Below are 19,860 nucleotides of genomic sequence, written 5' to 3'. Positions count from 1 at the left end.
TTGCTGGGGTTGCCCAGAGAATGTGCCAGTATTTACAGGGGGAGAATATTAGTATTTACTAGGGTCCCCCAAGAATTTATTTTTGCATTGATTTGAGGGAAGTGGGTGTGGCTGACTGGGCCAACATTTATTGCCCATCCCTAGTTGCCTTTAAGAAGGTTGTATTGATCTGCCTTCTTGAACCACTGCAGTCATCCTTCAACTTACTTAGTGTCCCAGCATCCACCGCACTCTGGGCAGAGAACGCCACAGAGATTACAGAGCACTGATTGAAACCAGTCATATGGCCAGTCTTGAAACAATAACATAAAACATTGCAGAGAATTGTCAAACTGGGAACGTGTCTCAATTGTAGAGAGACAGATAAATTGCTGGGATCATTTAAGAGGCAGACAATGCCACAACTGGGGAACTGTATGGACTTAATGAATGCCTGAACAAACTAGGAAGACTTCCCTCATCTGTATCCAGTCTCAAATAAACTCTCATGAAAATGCTACATTGTAAAACGTGCATTTGTAAAGCACCATTCACATTTCAGAGCCTCCTACCAGTCTTCCCAACCACTCAATAGCATTTGAAGGGCAGGTCTTATCTATAATGGAGGCAACCAATCTGTGCGCAGTCAGCTCCAACAAATACCAATCCCAACAAGGACAGGGCTTGCCAGGGTACTGACAGAACTCCCCCTTCACTTCTGCTTGTACCCATCTGCAAGAACAGAGTTTGGATTCAGATCTTAGCTGAAGATGGCATCTCCAACAGTGCAGCACAGAAGAAGAGGTCCAGTCAATCAAAGACCAATGTTTGTCAACACCAAACATAACCCACAAAAGCCTGTTGTTTCTGGGATAAAGAGAAGGCTGAGAGACTGCCTTGAGTCCTTGGGCCACAATGTGTTTGAGCAGGAGAGAGCGTGATGAATTTTGATGCGAAGAATCATTTGGCACACTGTTCCCAGAATGATGCCAGCTCCCCAAGGTTTAAAATAAGAGGATGGAATTCCCTGGACTTTATAAGATTGATGAATGGTTTGATCAAATCTTTCAAGATATAAAATGGTGCAAATTTGGCAGGCATTGGGAAACTCAGTCCACCGGTTGGGCTGGCTAATACTCGGCATCAGCTAAGCATTAGAATCAGGGTGGCTCAGTGGTCAGCGCTGCTGCCTAACCCCACCAGGGATCCAGGTTCGATTCCATCCTCAGGCAACTGTGTGGAGTTTTCACATTCTCCCCATATCTGCGTGGGTTTCCTCTGGGTGCTCCGTTTCCTCCCACAGTCTAACGATTTGAAAGACATTTGGAAGGATACACAAATATCAGCCAAGAGGAGGCGGGGAGACTAGTTTGGGATATGGTCAGCATGGACTAGTTGGACCGAAGGGTCTGTTTCCATGCTGTATGACTCTATGTGCAGGTTAGGTAGGTTAGCGATGTTAAGTTGCCCATAGTGTCCAGGGATGTGCAGGTTAGGTAGGTTAGCAATGCTAAGGTGTCCATAGTGTCCGGGGAAGAGGTGGTTAGGTAGGTTAGCCATGGGAAATGCAGGGATGGGGGTAGGATGCTCTTTGGCAGGTCAGTGTGGATTTAATGGACCAAGTAGACTCTAGGGGATCCTGTGATGCATTTGGGAATGAAGGGAGGATACTGCCCTACGAATGAAGTGAGTAGAAATGTGGCATTCTCTTCCAGAAACAGTGGCTGTTGTCTAGTCAGTTATTAATTTTGATTGGTCTTCCTTTAGCGATGTCTTCAGGGGAGTCTGGCAAATGATGGAGCTCACTCTCAGATCAGCCACAATGTCATTATGAAAGCATCCTCCCGTTCCTGTGCTGTGTGGGCATGGGTGGTTTCTGGAAGAAGGAATTTCTTACCTTCCCCTTCAGCTGTGATCGACATGCTGGATTCTGTTTAGCCCCCCTGCACCAGGTATAAAGGATGCTCTTCAATCATCCAAACCCCATTTAAACCGCACCAAAACCCAGGAGGCAGCAGGAGAAAACAATTAACAGCCATCATTTGGAGGAGACTCTGATAGCTTTGTGTGTGGAGTGGAACACAAATTCTCACTCCAAGAGACAGTCGCAGGGACCTCTCTTAAGTACAACAGGCAAGGAATCTCAATCACCCTTTACTGCACTAACCAATCTAGATTGATTTGCTTTGGGCTTTGGAGAAACTGCAGATCCTTCCCGACCTCAGCCAGGAGCAACTTTAAGCATGACCTGTCTAAGATCAAAAGCTCTTTCATTGGTTGCCTTTCCTCCTTAATGGACCTTATTATAGCTGGAAAGTTAGTCTCATTTTTGCAGGTTAGATTTTGCCGCCCCTAAACCATCAATACTATGATTCAAATTATAATTGCGATGCGGTTATGATTAAAGTTTGAATCTTACTAACACCATCTCACTGTTTTTTTGATCACTGGTGCCACTTTTCATTCATTTGTAGGATATAGGTGTCGCTAGCTGGGCCCAGCATTACCCGTCTCGAGTTGCCCCTCAAGAAGGTTGTCAGGAGCTGCCATCTTGAATCTCCACAGTCCACGTGCTGTAGGTTGTCCCGTTAGGGAGGGAATTCCAGGATTTTGACCCAGCAACAGTGAAAGAACGACAGTTTATTTCCAGGTCAGATGGCGAGTGGCTTCCCTAAAGGCAGTTCATTAATATCCTTTCAGGAAGGAATCTGCCATCCTTACCTGGTCTGACCTATATGTGACTCCAGACCCACAGCAATGTGGTTGGCTCTCAGTTGCCCTCTGAAATGGCCTGGCAAGCCATTCAGTTGTCTCAATCACTTCAAAGTCTTTACAGAGGCAGTACAGCAATGAATGTCGAATACTTAACAGAATGAGTGGAGATCCTCTTAAAACCTCAACTCACATCCATATCAAACAACTCCCCTTGGTTTTACAGTCACATAGTCTTATGGTGTGGAGAGTTGACCTTGTATCTTTTATGAACTAGTGCATGTGCTTTACTTATTCTGTGGTTAGTACTGCTGCCTCACATCACCAGGGACCTGGGTTCAATTCCAGCTATGGGCAAATATCTGTGAGGACTTTGCACATTCTCCGCATGTCTGCGTGGATTTCCTCCCACAGTTCAAAGTGCAGGTTAGTTGTATTAGATTGTCCGTGTTAATTTGCTACATAGTGTCCAAGGATGCATAGGCTAGGTGGATTAGCCCTGGGAAATGCAGGGATAAGATAGGGCGGTGTTGTGCTGTTTGGTGTGGAATCGCAATGGGCTGAGTGGCCCGCTACCAAATTGCAGTGGTTTGAAGTGGATCCTTGGGCAGCACCCTCAAACTGAGTTATAGGTTCAATCCCCACTCCTGCATTGAATCCAGCCAGCACACTGGGGGGAGTGCTGCACTATTGCCAACACCATCTTTTAACAGGGATATTAACCCATAATGTGCTATATCGTCACAACCCCCAAGATATAGTGGGCATCTTTCTCTTGTGCAAAATTAGCTTTATTTAAAAAGAGCGTTATTACAAACAAAACAAACATCTGGTGATGTAACTTAAGACAGAGTACTGGTGCACACTTAAAGGTACAAAGAGAACTTCAAACAACAAAGAGGGTACAGGACAGTCAAAGCGTATTGGAATGTGATCTCTTGCGACTGCCAAGGGGCAGACAACACTCTGATCAACAGCAAGCAACCTCCCTTTGGATTATATCCTGACACATCTTGTGTTTTTCCATTTGAACAATACACTGGGGTTAAAAAAAACTAGTTTCAACTATACTGGAGTATGCTAGTGAGTCTGAGCTTCTCATGGGTGCCAGTGGACCAAGATATCCATGTGTACCAGCCTGAGTTTAGGTGCTATAAAAGTCACAGTTAAAGAATTATCCTCTAGACAACCCAGTGCTGCAGGTAAAAGGGACTCTCTTACTCTCAGTACAAGAAGTTATCCAGCTGACCAGCCAGACAAAAAGAATCAGAACTACAGAGGGCTGTCTGAATATTATAGGAGTCGGGCAAACTCCAAAGCTGTGCAGGTTAGGAGGTTAGGGGGGGATTGGCCATGCTAATTGTTCCAGAATGTTCAGGGATGTGCAACCTAGGTGGGTTAGCTGTGGGAAATATGAGAGTAAGGTGAGTGGGTTTGGATAGGATGCTCTTTGGGGGGGGGGGGGGGGGGGGGTCGATGGGCCAAATGGCCCCTTTCTGCATTTTAGGAATTTTAAAACATATCCCGACTACTTCTGAAATATTCCATGCCAATCTCAGCTGTTCCACTCACTCCTGTGGCCCTTCATTCCCTCTATGCTATTCTATGCACCTTCATGGGCACCCACACCCTAAGGTCCCTGACAACCTCCAAGGCACATCCATAGCCATTGATCCACTGTGCAATGACCACACTAGGATGTACGAAAATGCTTTAAAATAAATTCATACCTTCTGCTTTCTTAGAAGTAAATCTTGTTATGCAGCTCCATAAAAGTGTCAATCAACTAGACTCTATAAACTATCAAGTTGTAAGTTTGCTCGCTGAGCTGGCAGGTTTGTTTTCAGACATTTTGTCACCATGCTAGGTAACATCATCAGTGAGGCACCGGTGAAGCACTGATATTCTGTCCCGCTTTTGAAAGGGTCCTTTCGATTCATCAGGAGCTGTTTCAGTGTGGTGGTAGATTTGTGGGCTACCATGATGCCGAGGGGCCGGAGTAGTCTGGTGTCATCTCCGAGATGCCTTTGATGTATGGCAGGGTGGCTAGAGTCTCTGGGCATGTTGTGTCTTTTTGCTTAGGTATGTTGTTTAAGAATTGGTGGACTGACTGTGTTCAATCATGTAGCTGTTGTACTTGAATGCACTGTATCAATATTTTTGTTCTGCTACCCGTAGTTCCTAGGGGCTGCAGTGTGTTGTGGCCTGTTTAAATAATGTCCTGACGCAGCTCCGTTTGTGGGTGTTGGGATGATTGCTCCTGTAGTTGAGTATCTGGTCTGTGTTTATTGCTTTCCTGGAGACGCTGGTCTGCAGTTCACCATTGACATTGTTCGTTCCACTGTGACATCTAGGAAGGGGAATCTGTTGTTATTCTCTTCCTATTTTGTGAAATTCATGCCAGTAAGGATGTGTTGTTAATGATATTGTGGGTTTCCTCTAATTTGTTCCGTTTCGTGATACAAAGTTGTCATCCACAATGCGGACCCAAAGCTTGGGTTGGATCGTGTGGAGGGCTGTTCATTCTAGTCTCCGCATCACTGCTTCTGCTAAGAACCCTGATATTAGTGATCCCATAGACGTCCCGTTGATTTGTTTGTAGACCTTGTCATTGAAGGTGAAGTGGATAGTTAGGCACGGGCCTACTAGCTTGAGGATGCTGTCCTTGCTGATGGAGTTGGTGCTGTCTGGTGTTTGTGGTTCTTGTTTCGTCTAGCAGTGAGGTCGGTGTTTCTTTGGCTAGGTTGATGTTAATTGATGTGAATCGTGCCATTACGTTGAAGGATACTATGACTTTGTTCTCTTCTGTCTTGGTGTCTTTGTTGATGGTCAGGAATTCCTGGGTGGAGTGGATGGAGTGGTGTAAGTCTTCTACGAGGTATTTCAGTTTGCATCGCGGATCCTTTGCTAGTCTGTATGTTGGTACGCCGGGAAGGGAGATTATGGGTCTGAGAAAAGCCTCTGGTTTGTGGTACCTTGGGTAATCTGTAGAAACGGGGTGTGTTGGATCCATCAGGTTTCATTCTTTGGGGATCTGTCTTGTTAATTTCGCCTGAATTGTGGAGTTCCTTCAGTGGCGCTATGATATGGCTTTTTAGGAGTTGGGTCCATCGCCACCTGTTGGTAGGTGTTAGTATCTGTGAGCAGTGAGTTTGCCTTTTCAATGGACTGTGTTCTGTTTAGGAGAGTCAGATTACTCCAACCCCTTGGCATCATGGTAGCCCACAAACCTACCACCACACTGAAACAGCTCTTGATGAATCTAAAGGGCCCTGTACCAACATCCAGCAGAACGAACATCATATACAAAATACCCTTCAAGGACTGCAATACATTGGACAGATGGGCAGGAAACTAGCCACCAGGATAGATGAGCACCAACTAGCCACCAAAAGACATGACCAACTATCATTGGTATCCTTACACACAAATGAAGAAGGACACCACTTCAACTTGGTGAGTGGCACGGTGGCACAGTGGTTAGCACTGCTGCCTCACAACGCCAGAGACCCGGGTTCAATTCCCGACTCAGGCGACTGACTGTGTGGAGTTTGCACATTCTCCCCGTGTCTGCGTGGGTTTCCTCCGGGTGCTCCGGTTTCCTCCCACAGTCCAAAAATGTGCAGGTTAGGTGAATTGGCCATGCTAAATTGCCTGTAGTGTTAGGTAAAGGGGTAAATGTACGGGAATGGGTGGGTTATGCTTCGGCGGGTCGGTGTGTATCCACACTATAAGTAATCTAATCTAATCTAAGTAATCTAAAAAAAAAACTAGGGCAACACATCCATCCTGGGACAGGCTAACACATCCATCCTGGCACGGGAATTCCTAGAGGCCTGGCATTCAAACCGGAACTCCATCAATAAACACATCGATTTGGATCCCATTTACCAACGTCTGAGAAAAAGATCCAGCAATGATATCACCCACCGAAACAGACCAAGACGCAGAAAGTGGGTCAGAACACCAGTGCATCACCGGAGGCTCACTGATGATGTTACCGAGTATGGTGACGAAACATCTGAGAACAAACCTACCAGCTCAGCCAGCAAACTTACAACCTAAGCCTCAACCTGAGCTATAAATCTTCTCAAAAATCACAAACACCTATAAACTATTAACAGCAGAAACTTCAAGCACTTGAAACTTCTTGCCTCCAGTGTGGATAAACAGTGTTGATTTGAAGGGCTCCGGCCCGAAACATCGATTTTTCTGCTCCTCGGATGCTGCTAGACCTACTGTGCTTTTCCAGCACCACACTCTCGACAATGTTAATTTATTGTGTCAGTTGCACAAAGTCAGAGCTGTTATTTAAGCAATGTATTCCTACTGTAACAAACAAAGACGTGTCTGGATTCCCAACCAAGTTTCATTGTATGTTCCTGACAAGGAGCCCAGATTAGATCCTCTAGATTGAAGAACTGCAGCCCAAAAAATTGCTGTATTGAGCTATTTCATAAATTTCATAATGTTTATAGGTACAAGAACCAGTTTCCTCCCACAGTCTAAAGATGTGCAGATTAGGTGGTTTGGCCAGGCTAAGTTGGTCATAGTGTCCAGGGATGTGCAGGCTGGGTGGATTAGCCATGGGAAATGTGGGGTTATAGGGACAGGGTAGGAGTTGGATCTGGCTAGGATGCTCTTTGGCAGCTTGTTGCAGACTTGATGGGCTGAAGGTCCTTCTTCCACACTGTAGGGTTTTATGATTTTAAGATTCTAAAGATAACAAGGTGTTCAGTGCTTGCAGTTTCTGCTTTTATTATTTGTTCATAGGATCACTGCCTATGCCAATGTTTATTGCCTAGCTCTGTCTTTAAGAGCCCATAAGTCTTTGAAAGCTGGCCTAAGACAATGAAAGTGATAGAGGGCTAGGAGATGGCTATCTCTGCCAACAGAATTGGCCAGGGTAGAATTGCAGAATGTAGGTTTACACCTGGAACCTATAACTCACACTGTTGGAGATTGGGGCTGCCAGGAATGAAATAGGGAATGTTGGAATTGCATTCTGGCCACCATCTTCACACCTTCATGAAAATCCAGCACAGGTTCAAGCAGTTTACCCCATCAAACCCTTCATGATCTTGAGGGTGTGTCCCTCCTTCCAACCAACAGGGACAAAACAGTGAATTTAAATAGACTGCAATTAACACAGGATTGGCCAGGTGGGCAATTTAACCATCTCGCCCTCAGAATGATAGACCTGACGCAAGAGATTTCAAAATGCCAGGAACTATTTTCCAAAATGAATAAGTTGAGATGGAGATGACACACCCATTAACGTCATAGGACCATCTCTTTCTAGAACAAACAAAGAGTTCAAGCAAAGAGTTGATCAGTTTTAGCCTCTTCATTGCTGAATATATGATTGCCAGGGTAACATTTATGCAGTGTGACTGAAGACCACATTTGATCCTAATTTAGGAGTTTGCTCTATTAAGGCAAAGAATGGACAGCACAGAGGAAAAAAATACATTTGGTCCATGATGGGTTTTATACCCCACAGATTGCACTAACATCCCTCTAACTCTTCATCTCATGGCTATCAGTATCTTCTCAAGTTCCTTTCCCCATCAGATGCGTGACCAGATTCCTCTTCCAGCTCAATGTCTCCCTGCAGTAATACATTCCATTCTAAGCACTTACTCATTAAAAAAAGACAGTTTCTTCTGAATTATTCACTGGACTCATTTGCAACTCTTGCATGTTGCTGGTCTCTATTCCCTCGCCAACATCTTATCCAGATCGACCTTCACAAATCCTTTCTTATTCTTAAAGACCTCCATCAAACCAGCCCACTGTAATCTTTGAGTGCATCCTAATTTCAGTTCTTCTTACCTGAAACAGGTCTGAATTCTCAGAGGTGGTGTTATAATGGGTTCGAGTCCCAAACATGGCAGCTACTGAAGCTTGAACTCAAAAGAAAAGTTGAAATTGAACACCAACTTGAGGTGACCATTGTGGGGGTGGTATGGTGGCTCAGTGGTTAGCACTGCTGCCTCGCAATGCCAGGGACCAGAGTTCAATTCTACCATTGAGTGACTGTCGGTTTAGAGTATGCACATTCTCCCCGTAACTACATGGGTTTCCTCCCATAGTCCAAAGATATGCAGGTTAGGATGGATTGGCCATGCTAAATTGCCCCACAGTGTTCAGTGATGTGTAGGCTAGATGGGTTAGCCATGGAAACGTTAGGTTATGGGGACAGGGTCGGTGTCTGTGTAGCATGCCCTCCAGAGGGTTGGTGCAGACTTAATGGGCCAAAGGGCCTCTCTCTGTACTGTTGGGGTTCTATCATTACCGTAAAACTCCATCCAGTTTACTAATCCCCTTTAGGAAGTGCTATTCTTCCCCAGTATGTCTTCCATGTGACTCTGCAATACGATTGGTCCGTAACTACCTTCTGAAGTCATGCAGAGAACCAATTGGATTAAGAACAGCTGGTGGATTGGTAATAACTGGCTGCATTACATACAGGACTAAGAAAATATTCTACACATGATAAGAAATATTGCACCCTCTGAGTTTGATATTAAACTTTGGGATAGTTTTCTTTGGTGAAAGAGTTTACTTGAGAAGGAATATTAGCTTCAAAACATATCTTTAACATACCAATATGTTAACTGGCATCACACAATTCCCCAAATGGGCTACATCTTTGGATGTGGGTGCTTATTGCCCATCCATAGTCATCCAGATGGCAGTTAATGGTCGCCCACATTACTGTGGGTCTGGGGTCACATGTAGGCCAGACCAGATAAGTATGGCAGTTTCCCTCCCTTGAGGGCATTAGAGAACCAGATGGACTCCCCTCCATCCCTCACCCACCCCCATTGCCCCCTCCCCTCCCCAACTCCACCATCAACAATAATGACTATTAGGTCAAACCTAATTCCAGATTTTTACCACAGTATTCACAGGATTCAAATTTCACCGTTAGCCATGGTGCCCCCCTGAGGTTCTGGGTTATCAGTCCGGTGACAATACTGTGGTGTCCCCGTAAGAATGTCCCTTTTTATAAACCACGGATTGGTTAAGTTGAAGTTGCAAGTGAATCACCCTGAATAACTCTCAGAGTGGGCCCGGGAAATTTGAAAGGCAAGAGCTTCTTTAGCAGTTTTCACAACTAAAGAATAAAACAGTGCAAAGATATAATTGAACACAATATGAAGAATTAATGGGATACAGCACAAGAAGAAGGTCTGGAGACAGTGAGGACTGCAGATGCTGGGTGTCAGAATCAATAGATGTGACACTGGAAGAGCACAGCAGGCCAGACAGCATCCACGGGGCAGGGGAGTCAATGTTTTGGCCTGAAACCTTTCCTTTCCTGCTCCTTGGATGCTCTCTGACCTGCTGTGTTCTTCCAGCTTCACATCTATTGACAAGATGGAGGCCAGTTGGTCCATTGTGCCAATACCAGCTCTTCAAAGTTATAACCCTTGTGTCTTTTCCTCATAGCCCTGGAAATCTATTGGTCTTCATTTGCCTTCAGTTCAATATGAATCTTCTGGCAACCAGTTATAACTTTTATGTATAGACACCAACGCAAGGCCCTTGCGAAGTACCATCGATGCTGTTTGAGATGGATTCTCCACATCAGCGGGAGGACAGGTATACTAGCATCAGTGTCCTTATAGCAGCTAACAGCAGCAGCTTCAAGGCCACAATCATTCATAACCAACTCCACTGGGCCGGACACCTGTTTAAGGTGCCTGAGTTCTGATGGCCAAAGCAAATCTTCAGCTGTTCAAGGAAGGCACCTGAACAAGAGGAGATAAAAGGAAGAGTTTCTAAGACTCTGTGACAGCTTCCCTCAAGAAATGCATCGTTGATGTTAATGCACAGGACACCCTCGTTCAGAAAAAACTAACTTGGAGGAAACTCCTGTATGAAGGGACGACATTCTTTGAGAATACCCCTTGGAGGACTTGGGATTCCAAGTCCAGGTTTCTCTTAAAGCAGATCTGCAAGTTGAGTCGGTAATTAGGAAGCTGAGGAACAGAAGAATCGACATTTCGGGCATCAGCCCTTCTTTAGCCCTTCAGCCCTGATGAAGGGCTGATGCCCGAAACGTCGATTCTCCTGTTCCTTGGAAGCTGCCTGACCTGCTTCGCTTTTCCAGCAACACATTTTCAGCTCTGATCTCCAGCATCTGCAGTCCTCACTTTCTCCTCGGTAATTAGGAAGGCAAATACAATGTTATCATTCATCTCAAGAGGACGAGAATATAAAAGCAAGGATGTACTTCTAAATGTGGTCTGATCAGAGCCTTATAAACCATCAGAATATTGTGAGCACGTTTGGACCCCACACCTCAGGAAGGATGTACTGGCCCTGGAGCAGGTCCAGAGGAAGCTCACAAGTATGATCCCAAGAATGGAAAGCTTAACATATGAAGAATGTTTGAGGACTCTGGGACTATACTAAATGGGGTTTAGAAGGATGAGGAGGGATCTGATTGAAACTTACAGAATACTGAACAGCCTGGACAGAGTGGATGTTGGGATGATGTTTCCATTGGTAGGAGAGATTAGGACCAGAGGGCATGGCCTTAGAACAAAGGGAAGACCCTTTAGAATGGAAAGAAGGAGAAACTTCTTCAGCCAGAGAGTGGGGAATCTATGGAATTCACTGCTAGAGAAGGCTGTGGAGACCAGGCCATTGAGTATATTGAAGAATAAGATAGATAGGTTCTTGAGTATCAAGGGGATCAAGGGTTACAGGGAGAAAGCGGGAGAATGGGTTTGAGAAACTTATCAGCCATGATTGAGTAATGGGGCAGACTTGATGGACAGAATGGCCTAACTTCTGCTCCTATGTCTTATGGTCTTTTGATAAGAAGAAATGCAGAAAAGGAACTGAAGAAGGGGTTGCTAGCAATCTCGAGGCCATGTACTAATTCCACCGCCCAGATACACCTGGAAAACATTTGAACGGAGATCTGGCTCTAGGATCAGGCTCATCAGCCACACGAAGACCCACAAAACCCACGGAATTTCCTGGGTGGACAATCAGACTTGTTAATGAGCAATTGCTGACGACAATAACTCTGAACCAGGATGGGGTTATTCCATACCCATTCCAACCAGGAGCAACAGGAACAGTTTCATTTATGTCTTGTCAGTAGGAGATGAATCCAAGTTGCAAGATGGGAAAGAGGCAAGGATTATTTTACAACCCCACTCAGCCCTGTAGCTGCCGAAGGAACATGCCTGGAATTCCACATCAGTGGAGTTGAGTTTTAGAGAAAGGTACAGTGTGGCCGGCATACATTAGAGAGAGACAATTGAATCAGATGTTTCGCAAAGTGTGCAGAGGAAATTTACAAGGATGTTGCCAGGACTCAAGAGTTATAGGGAGAGTTTGGACAAGCTAGGACATTTTTCTTTACAGCATCGGAGGCTGAGGGGTGACCTTAGAGAAGTGTATAAGATCATGAGGGGCATGGATAGGATTAATGCACCATGTCTTTTTCCCAGGATTGGGGAATGGAGGACTAGAGGGCATCAGTTTAAGGTTAGAGGGGAAAGAATAAAAGGGAACCTGAGGGGCAACGTTTTTACACAGAGGGTGGTACGCATATGGAATGAGCTGCCAGTGGAAGTGGTTGAGACGGGTACATTAACAACATTTAAAAGGCATTTTGACAAATACATGGATAGGAAAGGATTAGAGGAATATTGTCAAATGCATAGAAATGGGGTTAGTGTGTGTGTGATGTTGCTGCCCCTTTAACAAAGGTATATTGTCTTTGGTATTTTTCAAGAGGGGTCATAAAGGCAGAGGTTGCGTTATATCTGGAAATGACTACTTCAAAACAATTCCTGATTCCTGATACAGGTCTTTTGCCCGAAACGTCAATTCTCCTGCTCCTCAGATGCTGCTTGACCTGCTGTGCTTTATCAGCACCACACTCTCCACTCTGATCTCCAACATTCTTCAAAACAATGTCAGGGGAGGGGCCAGATTTCCCAGTTCATGATTTTCTCGTTTGGCTTAGTTTTAGCAGGCAGTCAAAAACTGCTGGGGTCCTAGAGAAGCAACTACAGTGAAACAAGGTTCCATGCGTCAACAGATGTTTCTTGCCTGGACTTAGACCCTGTGTTTGAATATACCTTTTGCCAAGGGGTGTGTTAATGTGATGTTGCAGGGATTGGAACAGCCTCTTCATTACGTTGCAATAGAGTCGTTTGGGTTATCAAATAAGTTGTTATTCTAAATTCTGTTTTCTTTTGTTCTTGTTTCAACTGTAGTGTTTAAATAAATTCTGTTTTGCTTAAAGTCGAATAGTTTAACCAGCTGCATCATTCCTGGAATATCCACCATATATCTGCCGAAAAAGAAATGAAATTTGGGATCTGAGCTACCTTCTTATAACATTTTGAGGGGGTCTGGCCTAGTCCATAACACGTGGGATGGACATTTTGGTTGCATGGACCAGTTTGGGCTAAGGGCTTGTCTCCATGCTATGACTCTAATAAAAACCGAAATAATAATTTCTGGTGCAGACAAGAGCACTGTAAATGATTGAGTCAAGTTAAAAATCCCCCAACACCAGGTTATAGTCCAACAGGTTTATTTAGAAGAACTAGCTTTCAGAGCGCTGCTCCTTCATCAGGTGGTTGTGGAGAATAAGATTTTAAGACACAGAATTTATAGCAAAAGTTTACAATGTGATGTAACTGAAATTATATATTGAAAAAGACCTGGATTGTTTGTTAAGTCTCTCATCTTGTAGAACGAACATGCTGGTTTCAGTTCTTTCATATGTAAATTGCAGAACATTTAAAAGTTACATTCTTTGGTGAACTTTAGCAATAGGTGCCATGTCGACCTAGATAATGCACTGAAGTGTGAGGTGCCCTGTGTGAGACTGTCTGTGCCACAATGGTCAGACTGATTTTAATCTGAAAAATGGACTTACAGAATCTTACATGGATCCATGCAGTTTTTGAGCAAAGTGCAATGTAATTCTTCAAGTACAAATTCATCTCACAAACCTATATATGCATGTGGGGCATGGAGGGGTTTATAAGACTCTGTGAGAGAGTGTGTATGTGTGCGAGTATGAGTGTAAAGGAGTATTAGAGGGTGTCTGTGTGAGTGTATGAGAGAGAGTCTGTGTGAGTTATGGGTCTGTAGGAGAGTGTGTGTGACTGTAGGAATGTGTGTGTGCCTATAAGATTGTGTGTCTGTATAGGATTGTGTGTCTGTGTGTGTATGTGCTGCAGTGGAGTCACCTGTAGTGTGACATGAACCCAAGGTCCCGGCTGAGTCCATCCCCATGGGTACCAAACTTGGCTATCAGCCTCTGCTCGGCCACCTTTTGTTGTTCCCTGTCCTGAAGTCCACCTTGGAGGGTGTCACCTGAAGGTCCGAGGTCGAATGTCCTGAACCGCTGAAGTATTCTCTGACTGGGAGGGAACACTGTAGGTTGTTGTGTGGGTTGTTGACGGGTGACTGTCCTCAAGGGTTATCAAGGTTGTGTGATTTTTAAACTTTGTACACCCCAGTCCAACACCGGCATCTCCAAATCATGATACTGAACCAAGCAGACTCTAAATGTCGAATGAAAACAAACATCTCTACATTGCAGCAAAATGATGATCTAGGGCAGAGTCTCCTGAAGTATATAAAATATTAAGTGCTTCGCAAAAGTTTGCATAGATTTAACAGCACAGGAATAGGTTGTTAGAGAAAGGCCTGCATTTGTGTAGCACCTTTCACGCCTACATGGTATCCCAATTTGCCCATGAAATACAGACAAACACACAGCTCAGGAACATAGACCACTCATCTGCTACAGCATTCAATAAGATCATGGGCTGAGCTGATCACTGCACATCCCTGACCCCTCCTTCTTCCCCCACCAAGCCCCATTTTAAAAGAATCTATCTATCTGTACCTTAAAAATGTGCAAAGATTCTGCTGTCCTGACCTTTTAAGGGAGGGAGTTCCACAGCTTCTCATCCTCAGTGGGAAAAAGGTCCAGCTTATCTCTGTCTCAACTGGGTGACCCTTGATTTTTAAACAGTGTCACCTGGTTGTAGAGTCATACAGTCATAGAGTCCAACCAATCCGTGCCAAACATTATCTCAAACTCAACTAATTCCACCTGCCCGCTCCTGGCCCATATTCCCCCAAACCCTTCCTATTCACGCACCTATCCAAATGTCTTTTACAAGTTGTAACTGTGCCCGCATCCATCGCTTCCTCAGGAAGTTCATTCCACACATGGACTACCCTCTGTGTACAAAAGTTGTCCCTCATGTCTTTTTTTTGAAATCTCTCACTTCTTGTCTTAAAAATTGCCCCCAGGTCTTGAAAACCCCCCTACCCTAGGGAAAGGATACCTACCATTAACCCTATCTATATCCCTCATGATTTTATAAACATCCATGAGGTCACCTCTCAACTTCCTCAGATCCAGGGAAAAAGGTCCCAGTTCTGGATTCTTCTGCGAGAGGTAACATTCTCTCCACGTTAACCCTGTCAAGACCCCTCAGGGACTCGTTATATATGTTTCAAACAAGTTGACTCTTGCACTTCTGAACTTCAGTGGACACAGCTACTCCTGATCAGACAACCTACCCATGTTTATATTAATTTGGTAAGCCAATCCAGATCTGTTTGCAATTCACTCACATTCTTAAGAAAGGAGATCAAAACCATGCACAGTATTCCAGATACTGTCTCACCAATGTGTGACAATACTATGGTTTTAGGAAGTGCATTTTTGTCCTGGTTGTTTTTTTGAAGAGAAGTTTTCAGACAGACATACCAAGCTGTCTATTTGAATCCAATAGTGTGAAGAGCTTGTGAGGCCTCGGGTTTTTTTTAACGTTGGAACAATAGAAGCAGCTTGAATGGGTGGGGTCAAGCTCCCCCAGATATTTAGTTTTAGTTTTTCAGTAGCAGTTGTTGACGGTGTCTTGAAGCTGGGTTTGGAAGCTGCAGCACATCTCGCCCTTCTACCCTCTCTGCCTCTATCAGAGTTTTCTTTTGATGCTTTTCCTCCTGAACTAGAGAATTACACATGAGACAATCTGTTTTGCTGAATTTGCCTTTACCAAGCGCGTGTTCATGGGATGTTACTATATTGGAATGTTACTGTTTGGTAGTTTAAACCATCTATTTTCCTGTTAAGCTTTCCAGTAGAGTTAAACCATTCCAATTTCTTCTTTCTTTTGTTGTATTTTAACTATGTTGTAAGAATAAAGTGTGTTTTGCTTTAAATCTGGTCATTTGACCAATCAAATTGCATCTGGCACTTGCCCTTAAAATAAGAAACACTTAGGGGCTCAGCTATCCCTTGACATGTTTTGAGGAGGTTTGGTTTGGCATGTATAAATGAAACATAACTTCCTCACTCTGTACTCAATTCCCCTCACGGTGAACAATAACGTTCTAAAGCTACTTCCTAATTACTTACGGTAACTGCATACTAACCTTCTGTGAGCACGAGGACATCCAGATCCCTCAAGGTACTTTCAAAATGTCATCTCTATTGTAAGGTATGAAATACAGGAGGCCACTTGCACAGATTCTCAAAAGCAGCAATACAATAATGAGGAACTAATCGATTGATGATGTCACTTGATGGATTAATAATAGACAGAATACCCTTTTTTTCTAAATTATTCATTCATGGCTAGGATGGTCTTTATTGCCTGTCCCTAGTTGTCCCTGGAGAAGGTGGGGTGGGGCATGGGGGATGAGCTGCCTTCTTGAACTGTGCAGTCTACCTGCTGTGGGTACATCCTGAGTGTTTCTTGGGAGAGAATTCCAGGTCTTTGATCCAGCAACAGGTACGGAATGGTGATATATTTCCAAGCTGGAGGGGACTTCGCCTGGGGGGAATAGGGTGTGGGTGTTGAATTAGCTCAGTTGGCTGGAAGCTGGAGTGTGGTGCAGAGTGATGCACAGTTCAATTCCTGCACTGGCTGAGTTCACGATGGAGGTTCCACCTCCTCAACCTTCCCCCTCATCTGAGGCATGGTGACCATCAGTTGTCCCTCTCTCAGTTGCTAATGAGAGAGCAGCTTTATGTTCCAAGGCGACATTACCTTTCTTTTATTCACTCAGGGGATGTGGGTGCCTCTGCCCATCCCTAATTACCCAGAGGGCAGTTAAGAGTCAACCACATTGCTATAGGTCTGGAGTCACATATAGGCCAGACCAGGTAAGGATGATAGATTTCCTTCCCAAAAGGACATTAGTGAACAAAATGGGTTTTTCTGACAATCGATTCATGGTCATCATTAGATCCTTATTTCCAGGTTCTTTATCTGCCATTATCTGCCATTACAGGGCGGGTACCTGGGTCCCCAGAACAAGGTGAGTTTCTGGGTTAACAGTCTAGCAATAACACCAATAGGTCGTCACCTCCCCTTCTAGATGATGGAGTTTACAGGTTTGGAAGATGCTGTTGAAGGTGCATTGAGGGGATTGCTGCAGTGCACCTTGTAGATGGTATCCACTGCTGCTCCTGTGCATTGGTGGTTCAGGAACAAATGGTGAATGTGATACCAATCCAAGTGAACCGCTCTGTCCTGGATAGAGCTTCTTGAGTGTTGTTGGAGCTGCACCCATCCAGGCAAGTGGGGAATGATCCATCACACTCCTGACTTGTGCCTTGTAAATGGTGGATAGACTTTGGGGTGTCAGGATATTTACTGCAGAATTCCCACCCTCTGACCTGGTCTTATAGCCAGTTTTTACATGTCTAGTCTGGTTCAGTTTCTGATTGATGGTAATTTGCCTGCAATACAGACTCTGATCCATGATCTGTGTCAAAAGAGCTCTGTAAATTCACTATCTGAAAGAGTGGCAGGAGCAGATTCAATTCAAGAGTAAATTATACTATGGAAGTATATGGAGTGTTAAGAAGTGATCTGATTGAAATATTCGAGGTATTGACAGGAAAAGACAGGGTAGATTAAGATAAACAATTTCCACTGGTTGGATATTCTAGATCTAGGAGCATAGTCTGAGAATTAGGGCCAGGCTGTTCAGGAGAGATGTTAGGAAGCTCTTCTACACACACAGGGTGGGAGAAGTTTGGAACTCTCTCCCACAGATGGCAATGGATGCTGGATCAATTCTTCATTCGAAATGTGAGACAGATTAATATCTTTGCTTAACAAAAAATTTAAGGATCTGGGCCAAAGGCAGGCAAATGGAGTTAGCCCACAGATCAGCCATGAGCTCACTGAATGTTGGAAAACGCTTGAAGGGCTGAATGGCCTCCTCCTGTTCCAAAAAGAAAACATTTGTGGCGTCATGTGGAAAGAGCTGAGGATTGGGACAAACTGGATAGCTCTTTCAAAGAGCTAGCCCACCTGCAATGGGCCAAATGGACTCCTTCTGCCCTTTACCATTCCAAAATCCTTCTTTAATTCCTGTCCCACAGTCTCGCCCTTTCAACGCGCAAACGAGGGAGGAAACAAAACCAGACTTCCGTTCTTTTTTATTTTATTTAGCAAAAATGTTTAATCTTTCCTGATGTCCGTGTTTATGTACAAGTAGTAAATCTGCAGAACTTCAAAATAGGAAGGCATGATATTTACACAGCGCAAGTTACACAGCCAAATTGTCACAGTCGCTTCAAGTCTGAAACAATTTTATAAATTTAATCAGTAATCTTAATATAGTATTAAAATCCATTTGATTGCATTTAAACCAGAAGTAGACTTTTAGTACCATTGTAATGAAATGAGTCTTACAGTTATAATTATCTATCCATACAAAACATAATATAAAGCCAGAGGCTTTCTGACCTCTATTATTCAAGGCTTGCACTTGAGGGAGTAAACCACACACTAAAATCTAGCTCCATCATGCAATTGTCTCCTGACCTTGAGGCAAGAGACTTTAAAACAACACAACTAGGGGTATTTTGACCTTCAAAATATTTTTTTTTCTCTCTCTCTTTCTATTTCCTCCACTCTCCCTTCTTCTCTCTGTTCACCCTGGTACCAGGGAATGAAAGAGCTAACCAACCGCACAACCCATCTCTACCTGTCTGCTCCCTGAACAAACACAAAACCAACTTCTCCATCAATGGATGCCAGTGGGGGAGAGGAAGGGGTCCCACAGATGAATTCCAGTGATTGGGCCGAGTGACTGTTTTCGGTTGAGTCCCCAGTCTGCCACCCACCCACCCACTCCCCACGGGTTTGCCTATTAGAGATTTGGCCTAGGAAGAGTGGACACTTGGAGGTACTACCCACATGAGCTCACTCGCACAGCTGAAGAGGCTCAGGCAACGGGCACGCGCTCTGGAAATAAGGCGCTGAAGATACATGAACCCAGTGACAAACAGCCATCCCTCAGACACAATGGTACCATTTGGTCTCCAAAGTGCCAGCATTGTAGAACAACACTCACAAGTCTGAAGATATGTTGCTACATCACTTCAAAGTATGGATGAACCCGGATGTTTGTAAGTCTTCCAAGGATTAAATGCTTATTTTCACAAAATGGACCATGATTTTGAATGATGAGCTCAATGTTAGAATTAACGCCAAGATTCTGGGTCTATTTGACTACGCTCATAGTGTAAAGCTCTCAGTGCAGAATATTCCTGTTTAAGGAACACTTCCTGGTTGGCAGCTTATCAAGATAGCTGGCATAGTCTAAAGTGGCTAAGATTTTAACCTTCGGATTAAGTGCTAACCATAGGCTTACATCACCAAGGAAAGGTTCTTCTGTGTGAAGTTCATAATATGAGTAAGACCCACACTCGCCATAAAATCAGGGGCTACATTCGACGTGGTGAAGATTCAAGCAGCCTCCCATACAAAACTGTTCACGTGCCGGTAAAACAGAATCAGGGCATCCACGATCAAACTCCACATAATGAAGGGAATCATTGAGGAATGAGCCTGGGGATTGGATCATTTCTAAGGAAAACTGATAATGTCCAAAGAGCCAGGTGGCAGAAAGAATCCTATGAGCTATAGGGAACAGTCACAAAAACAAAAGTGCAAGAGGAATTCTATAGAATGAGGGAAGTGAACTTTTTCTAAAGATAATTGCCCTTGTCTATTGTCATATTTATCAGAACTGTGTTAGAGAAATAATGTGTTCAACTATGCCAGTTTTTATTAATTAGCAAAACCATGTTTTTTTAAAATTGCCTGATGGCTTGAAAGACAGTCACATGAG

This window comes from Chiloscyllium punctatum, chromosome 12 (assembly GCF_047496795.1).
Source record: "Chiloscyllium punctatum isolate Juve2018m chromosome 12, sChiPun1.3, whole genome shotgun sequence".
NCBI classification, from domain to species: domain Eukaryota; kingdom Metazoa; phylum Chordata; class Chondrichthyes; order Orectolobiformes; family Hemiscylliidae; genus Chiloscyllium; species Chiloscyllium punctatum.
Note: the sequence above shows the minus strand (reverse complement) of the source record.